Source organism: Tympanuchus pallidicinctus, unplaced genomic scaffold, assembly GCF_026119805.1.
Source record: "Tympanuchus pallidicinctus isolate F22 unplaced genomic scaffold, pur_lepc_1.0 scaffold20, whole genome shotgun sequence".
Lineage (NCBI taxonomy): Eukaryota > Metazoa > Chordata > Aves > Galliformes > Phasianidae > Tympanuchus > Tympanuchus pallidicinctus.
This window is the reverse complement of record NW_026294722.1, coordinates 13865417-13874066: the sequence shown is the minus strand read 5'-3', so window position 1 is coordinate 13874066 and position 8650 is coordinate 13865417. Positions and strand designations below refer to the sequence as shown.

At 53.2% G+C, this 8650-nt stretch overlaps 1 protein-coding gene across 5 annotated transcripts in view; it reads left to right on the top strand.

Annotated features, from left to right (window-relative positions):
- The first annotated feature begins 266 nt into the window (after positions 1-266).
- EPB41L1 (erythrocyte membrane protein band 4.1 like 1) overlaps positions 267-8650 on the top strand; it is a 69201-nt gene continuing 60817 nt past the window's right edge. For all 5 annotated transcript variants that reach the window (XM_052683696.1, XM_052683697.1, XM_052683695.1 and 2 more), the window contains exon 1: positions 267-374. The gene's annotated coding sequence lies outside the window, so the exon portion shown is untranslated. The remainder of the gene's footprint in view (positions 375-8650) is intronic.

Below are 8650 nucleotides of genomic sequence, written 5' to 3'. Positions count from 1 at the left end.
AGGCTGAGCCGCACCGGGAGGGGTTAAGGCAGCGCAGCGGCGGCCGCCGGGGCTCGTTCGAGAGCGCGGCTCCTCCCGCGCGATCCCAACGGCAGTTCTGTTCGAGGCGGCGGACTCCAGGCGGGGCCGAGCTCCGCACCACGTAGCCGCCCGCCCGTGCGGAGCTTCCGCAGAGCGGAGCCGAGCGGCCCGGCCGGGGGCGGCTCCCAGTGGGTGGGGCGGGGGCGGGAGTGCGGCGGCGCGGGGCCGTTCCCTCCGCAGCGCCGCGGCCCGCCCCGCGCTGCACTCCCGCCGTACGGCGGGCTGGCGGCTGGCGGCAGTCGCTGCGGCGCGGGGCCGCGCCCCGGAGGAAGTCGGTGGCGGACCGGGCCCAGGTGAGGGCCCGCGCGGAGCAGCGACGCGGGGCACGGCCGGAGCGCGGCGGCCCCAGGTGCGTTTGGCCGCGGAGAGCGGCGGGCGGGGCGGGGCGGGGCGGGGCTGGGCAGGGCCGCCTCGCCGGGCCGCAGAGAAGCGACTGCGGCTCTCCCCGCCCGGTCTCCCTTCCTCGGTGAGCCTGGAGCGGCGAGCAGCGCTTCTCATCGCCGCCGTTTCTAGGCGCGGGGCCCGGAGCGCCGCGTTCCCGGCCGCAGAGGGGCGAGCAGGGCGCGGTGAAGCAGCAGCCCGGCCGTGCAGCCGGACCGACGCAGCCCAGCACAGCCCAGCAGAGCCCGGGGATCCGCCGGCCCCGCAGCCCGCCCGGCGCTGCGGATTGCGGTAACTGCGTTTAACCGCGGGGCTGTGATTTCAGAGGGACGATTTACATTAGAAGGAGAGCCAGGAACAACTTGGACCGGGTCCTCGCATATTTCTGTGGTTATTTTTGGAGTATCGTCATATGGCAGGAGGTGGGCTCTGGAGGTATCCTCGAGCTCAGCGTTTTCTCCACAGACCGTTACCTGGGTGATCGTATTAGGGCTACGCGGGTCCCCTCTGTCAATGCTTTCCGTATGAAGTACTCTTCCTACTGCTGCTTCTGCAGTAGTATTGTTCTGCTCCGTGCCTAGCCATGCGTGGCGGTGGGGACCCTTCTGCGGACAAACAATGGTCGGGGACGTGTTATGGAGTATTTGCAGCGCTGCAGGAGCGGGCGGTGGAAGAGCTCTGTTATTGGGCTGCAGGCTGTGTGAGGTGACTCCTGATGAGCCCTCTCCTTGCTGACATGCCCTGAGAGGTGTGGCTTTCTCAGCACACCTAGAGACCGGCCTGCTCATCAGTTCCTTCCCCCTGTGGTCATCTCACGTTGGCCTTGTACAAAGGGGCTCTTGCATCCAAACAAACGGAGACGTGGGAAGCGTGTTGTGACCAAGGGCTGCCTCTCAGGGATGCCTTGCAGCTCTCTGCCTCCTCCGCTGCCCACTGCACGTTTGCGGATGTCCTTTGGCTGCCATGGCTGGGGATCTGCACTCATGGCCTTCAGCAGCCTGCCTGCCCGTGTTGCCTTCAAGGAAGTTTGGAGCTTAGGGAAGGCATGGTTTGAGTGGTGATCCTGACAAAAAGACAATTACTGTTTAATTGTGTTTTTTGGCTTCTGGTTTGGCAACCTGGAGCCTGTCTGCAGGTCTCCCTGGGTGCTCAGAGCCCTGCTGTTAGCGAGGACCACAGGCTCATAGGGTGTGTTCTGTGAGTGTGCCAGACTCTAGTTATTGTAGCACACGGAAGGTCTAGAATCACCCTCTTTCTCCCTTATCCCTTATGCGAGTACAATCCCCAAATTGACTGTTGAATAATCAGCATATATGTGTCCCCAGGGGATGTGAGCTGCCTCCTCTGCTTGCAGCCATTCCTGGGAGCAGTGAGCATCTCCTCACAACCCTTGTGCCATGTTTATTGCTTTAACAGCAACTTCAGATGGTAGTGGAGCCATTGAAGTAGACACTGCTGCATGTAGCAGAGCCCTGGTTGTGACAACAGCCTTGTGAGGGGCTCAAGTGTGATGGACAGTCAGGAGGGAGTCTGGGTTGGCTGAAGAAAGTTGTGGTATTGCTGCGATATGGAATGGAGAAATTTTTCAGAATCAGTTTTCCTCCCCAAGGCAGCTGATTTCTCTTTTCTCTGAGCAATGACTGTGATCCGAATGAGGAGATCACCTTATTTATACAGTAACCTTTTCTTCTTTCTGCTTCTAGCAGTCCTGTAAATGACTGAGATGTCCCTTGCACTAGCACTGCAGAATAGTCATGCATTGCTAGAGGAGGTTTTCATAGACAGACAAACTAGTCCGGTTTCTGGCTAATTCTGTTCCTAAAAAAAGTGTCCTGTAAATAATCATGATTTCTAAATGATGGAAGTCAATGGAGAATGGCCTGCTGGTTAAAGTGCAGGAGGTGGGCTTGGCTGTGTTCAGGATTGCTCTGGGTTTCCTGTCTGTTTTCACAGGCTCTGCATGAGTGTCTCTTGCCTTAATTTTGTTCAGCTAGGAAATTATATTTCCCCACTGCTTTGGGCACAGTGATACGCTGCCTGAGTGACAGCTGGGATACTGATGGTGCAGCGTGTGTGAGGAGATTGGTTGAGTATGAGCTTAGGCTCGGTGGCAGATCAATGTGGGCGTCTGGAAGGCCTGTGTTTAGCTATATCGTAGACTTTAATGCGGTGCCTGTCACTTGGAGGCCTGAGACTATTCTGAAGCTCCGTTTTGAGAGTATATGCAAAAAAAAGTGAAACACAAAACAGTGGAGATTCCCAAGCTTGGTGCTTGGAAGCTCCTGCATGGAAAGACTTGTGCAGTTACAGATAGGTGACTCTCATACAGCATGTAAAATGTGCTTGCACCGGGGCTGTGACAGTGATGGCTGTGTGGTTTATTGTTCTCACTAGAGAAGTCAGATGGCACTGAGTCAGCAGGTTTGGATTTGTCACAGCTGTGGTGATTGTGCTGGAAGACCCGTGAGGTTTGGTGGTGTGAGGTGAAGGGACTGACCTGTGCTGCAGCCACACCAGGGTTTGAGCTTGGACTCAGGCCTGCTGCTGGCTTGTGCGCTCCTTTGAGTTTGGATGAAGTGGTGGCATTGGTAGGGACTAATAGGCCTTGAGACCACACTCTGTTATTTGGAATTCGTCTGCTTTGTGTCATTTGGTTCTTCTAATTTGAATGCCAGTAACTCACAGTGGCATAGCCTGCAGAATGAACGCTTTCTCTCGCGTGTCATTTTGTCCAGATTACAGGAGATGGGAACAACATTGGGAAGAGGTTGTCTTTGGTGAGCACGTGTTGCAGTATTTCCATGTCTCCAGATCCATCTTTCATCTCAGCCCTTGGGTGGAAGCCGATGGTTTAAGATCTCAGTGAGCATTAATTCACAGGATCCAACATGCCTGGGATGGGAGGGCCCCCCAGCCCTGCTGTGCTGGCAGCTCCCCAGCTCAGGCTGCCTAGGGCCCAGCCATAGCCTCGGGCACCTGCAGGGACGGGGCACCCACAGCTCTGGGCAGCAGTGCCGGACTGCACCACTTCTGAGTAAAGAACTTCCTCCTCGTATCTGGTCTAAATCTCCCCTCTTTCAGTTTTAAGCTGCTCCCCTTCCCCTGTCACCAATTGTCTGTGTAAAAGGTCACTCTCCCTCCTGTTCAGAACCTTTCTTTAAATACTGAAGGCTATCATAATGTTTTCCCCACAGCCTTTTCTTCTCCAGACTGAACAAGGCCAGCTCCCTCAGCCTGTCTTTGTAGAAGAGGTCTTTCAGCCCCCTGAGCATCAAAGAAATAGATTTGGGCAGTTGTATCTATTGCAGCTTTCCTGTCCCAGGTCGTGTGGGCGTCCCCCATCTTGGATGGCAGTTGCTCCGCCCTCCCCTTCTTTTCTCCAAGGAGGTGAATGGCTGTGCCAAGAGCTATTGGGCCCAGCTGTTATACAATTGGGGCAGAAGCTAAGGCTTGCTTTCCTTGCACCAGACAGAGCAATGTGGGATTGTATGAAAAAGAAGTGTCATCTTGGAGCCCTCTTGGGTGGTTTTGCCCTCTTGCCCCAGTACAGAGCTTTGAAGATGCAGAAGGTGCTTTGAATTGAAGCTGAGAAGCAGTTAGTGCCTTGCACATAGTGTATGCATGTACATCTACATACTCGTGCACACCTCACAGATTTGCTATCTGAGAAGGTGGGGGTAACAGGCAGAGCCTTAAAACCCAGAAAACAGTGCTTTGGAAGAGCAGTTCCCTTCCATCTTTTACTGATGGTCTGTGTTTTGTCCTCCAAAGGGCACTACACTGCCGTGTGGGCTCAGCAGTGTCTCAGACTGGATCTGCCCCATGCAGTAGCCAATGGGTCTTCTGTGATCACAGAGGAGTCTGTGCTGACACCATTGTGCTCAAACCACGAGACAAATGAGGCTGAATCTGCAGATCTGCAGTTTCCAGAAGGTCAGCAGTTTCATTTGGGCACTTGGCCTTTTTGTGGAGATGAAATGTGGTACTGCTTTAGTATCGGATCTGATCCCATTTCAGAAGTCAGGCCTCTGCCCACCAGCTGTAATTGGACCCAATGGTAATCATGTTGAGCTTCATCTTGCCAGTTTCCCAGTCTGGTCCAAAAGACAGACACTGCTTTCCATCCAGGCTATCAGAGACACAGTCAAATCTTGTGCCAGATGTTAGTGTAAAATGCATCCCATGTGTGAGCAGATAGTGAATGGGGATTTACAGTATGGCATTTCTGCCAGGTTCCACCCACCTGACTCCTTCCAGCTATCTCACTGCCTGCGCCCCGCTTGCTGACTGGTGACAGAGCAGAAATGTGTGTTGGTATCCTTTGCTATGTATCAGATGGAGAGGAAAACACAGGGTGGAGTCTTCTTTTGCACAAAGGAGAAAGTATCATTTCTGCCTTTGGTGGATTTTTAGGTGGCTGGGGGAAATTAAATAGAATTTTATCACATTCGTAGCCCTCTTCCCACCTCATTTTCCTGTGAATCTGTTGATGTCATGGTATCTTTCAGAAGATATTTTTAGATTTGCATTTTTTTTCTTTCTTTTCCGCTCATATCAGGCTTCTGAAGGGAAACACATTTCTATGGCAGAGCAGAATGAGCCATTTCATGAGGCATTTTGTTATGGGCAGAAGAGACTGGAATCTGATTGTGTTTTTTAAATGACATTTTCCCTTTGTAATCAGCTCATTGTGCTTGTCGTTGCGCTTGCACTGGTGAGCCTGGAGGCAGCTAGGTGCATGCCCTGCCAGGCTGCTGCTGGGGGGGCTGCCCAGCTCACCGTTCCCATGCTCAGTCACCCGGGAGCACTTCAGAACTATCATCCATGGGGGCAAACATGAAGGGCTGCAGCCCTGGGAGAAGTCCTGCAAGTGTTTCTCCCTAGCAGTCCTGGCAGGGATGCAGTATCCCTGTGTTTCAGAGAAGCAATTAAATCTTATTAGATGGACTATTGATTTGGCTGTGTCTCTGCTGGCAGGGGCTCCTGCTGAGCATTAGATGGCGTGGTACCTGATGAAATATTGGATCTCCTCTTTGCCAGGGACCAGAGGGAAGTGGCAAAATTCTCAAAGTGGGTTAATGATCCTGTGCAAAGGCCTGCTAGGTCTGTCGTTTGCTATGGAACCACAGAATTTTTTATCAGGAATACAAACCCAGTGTTAATGCTCAGCTTTGGGGTAGGAAACTTCCAACCTGAATTGAAGTGCTGCCTTTGAAGAGAGATTTATTGCAAGTCCTTGTGTGTGATGCTCCTGCAGAGTAATGGTAGAGCAACAAAAATACCCTTTGATGTTTAATCTGTCTCTGGATATATGCGTTCCTATGTGAATCAGGGGCTGTTACCTCTGCAAATTCACTGGGACTTTTCTTCAGGGAACCAAAAGATGAGGATGTCCTTGTTGGTTACCCTGGTCTATCATGGGTGCTCAACCCTTTGGCTTGTCTGGAACACACTAAGTGAAGGGAAGTTGTCTTGGGCCACATACGTTAACTATTGCATATCTTTTGTATGTAAGTAACAAAACTTCTTATGTATATATATATATATAATTTAAATGTAAAAGAAGGCAACAGAACTATGAAACTAGTGGGTTGGACATGTATGGTAGTGCATCATATGTCTGTAAGAACCACAGCTGGCTTTAGGATGACAGCCAGAGATAAACAAAGGAGGTAAAGGTAGAGAAAATGCAGCTGCCACTGCTGTGTTTTGATGGCAATTTCTACTGTAGCTATAACCCTCCCTGCCCCTTCTACTTTGGTGCAAGAGCTTTGAAGCTCAGCCTCACCCCCTGCCAGATGCAGCTTAGCATGCACGGGCAGGACAACATGGCTGTGGTGGTGTGGTCCAGTCATCTGCTGAGAACTGGTTAGGCTGTTTCCTCTTGTGCACCAGAGCCGATGTTACCCAAGAGTTGGGAGATGTTACCCATGAGCTGCGCATGGCTGGACCTCTACTCGGGTCTTCATTCTTCAGTAAGCTGCCCTGGGGTTGCTGTGCTGCTCTGCCCTACTTATGTTCCTGGACAAGCAAAAGGAACAGCATGAATCCTTGTCCCCTTTCTTGACCTTTGTTGGACTGATCAGGGTTCTTGCAATGCATTGGCCTAGATTCGAGCAAGCTGGGCTTGACAAACAGCTTTCTCCTAGCCCCTGTGAATAGATGTGCCTGCCAGCATTGCTGGCTCAGATCTGCCCCTTGCAAGGGCTGTAGTTTTTGTCTGAGTGACTGCCTGTGGTTGATGTCCCCAGCACCTGCTTTGACAACCAGTACTTGTGCTTGCCCTGTCAGGGTCAGACTGGATAATTGCTGTGGGGTTGTGACGATGTGGGTCATTGTGGAATGTTTTCAGCCTGAAGCACTTGTCTGTGGCTGAGATGGTGTACACATCAGCCTTGTGCTGAGGACAGCTGCATGGCAGAAGCTTGCAGTGCAATCTAGCATGCATTTTTGCTAGCAGTAGTGGAGAAGCTGGAAGCTAGCAGGGATGGGGGAGGGTCTTGCTCCCAGATGCCTGCATTCTCAGAGCACGTCATTAATATGATGTTAATTGATGCAGTAGCTCCAATTCCAAAGTGTCTCCTTGCTGAAATGCAGCCGGCTTTGGTGAAAGCCGCTCCTTGCAGCAGCAGCAGACAGGAAGAAAGGACGGTCTGTGTTTGCTCCAGAGCATGGTGGCTTTGTCTGGCAGTGTGTACTGGTGCTGCAACACAGGCAGGTAGGGGAGGAGTGCTGAGTGTCGCTGCCCTGTGCTCAGTGACCACCTCCTCCATCCTCCCTTCTGCAGGGACGTGGCGCAGCCGTGGTGAGCCCTGCATCACAGACTGCTGATGGATGCTCATTCCTCAGGCTGGACAAAATCAGGCCACTTCCATGTGTCTGTCTGCCTGCCTGCCTCTGCTCTTATCTCTTGAGCTGGGTTGGAGAAAGCCAAGTGCATGAAGTCAGGAGCAGTGTCGGGAGCCCCACAAAAATCTTTGGGCTCAGCAGAAGAGGATCAGGGCCTTGGGAGCTCACCCCTGTGAGGGCAGTGACTGGGAGGAATCCCCGTGTGTTTGTATGACCTTCTCGGGGCAGGAGCACGAGCTGCGGACTTCGAGCCTGCTCAGCTGCTCGGCCCAGCTTGCTGTGTCCAGCTGCTGGCAGAGGACGGGACAGCACTTCTGCTCTCAGCTCCTCCATCCGGCCTGCTGGCATAGGCAGTGTCTGCCTGAGGAGGTGGGTGTAGGATGTGGGATTGAGGTGTGTAATGACACACGTGGCAGTGGCCTTGGCACACCAGTGGCAACCCCTGGCCCGCAGATACGGGAGCAAGGAGTGTGGGGCGTGTGGTCAGGGAGGTACTGCCCTGGGGTCTGGGAAAGGTGAACTGTATGCAGGCGGTGATGTTGGAGCATAGCAGCATGAGCTGGCGCTGTGACTCACGGTGAGCCTGTGTGTGATGCAGCGTGTGGCTAGGCCACGGCTGCCGTTGCTTATGGAGGGCAGGGAGGGCAGGGCCTGTAGCTGAAGCAGCCGTGCTCTGTGCTGCGTCCCAGCTCTGCTCCCAGTGCAGAGAGACAGCCCAGTGAGAAAAGCGGGCCGTGCAGGGCTGCAGCAGCACTTTCCTAGAGGGCAGGGCATGTGGAGCGTGGTAGCATCAGCACAAGAGCCCTCGACCACGGGAGCCTGTGCTTTCCACTGTGAGGACAATGGCAGAGAGCTGGGGAAGGGACGCAGCATTACAGGGGTGGGCTGAAACTCTCTCTTTCTTTTCCTCGTAGCTCTTGTGCAAATCATCTTGGGGCATCGTTTTTTCCCAACCTAAAGGCATTTCGTTGTTACCCTGGAGTTGATGATGCTCCTAGCTTACTGCATTGGGGCTGATGGATGACAGAAAGTCCTGTCCTTGTTGGCGAGGGCATGGGCCTGAGCCAACTGCAGTTTCTGGCCTGGCTGCTACAGATTGACAGTGTGAAAAGAGATGCTGTCATTGCTGTGTGTCACCTCATGTTGCTGTGCTGCTTGGGGACTCCATCCAAATGGAAGCGGAACAGCTTTTGTGCCCTGAGCAAGCTTTTGAGAAAGTTGCTGTGGATCTGTGTCACTCCTGTGGAGCCAAAGCCTGTTCTTAGCATCTCCATGCAGGGCAAGCTGTGTAGGGCTATGCACAGCTGATGTTTGCTTGTGGGAAGTGAAAGAGTTTCAC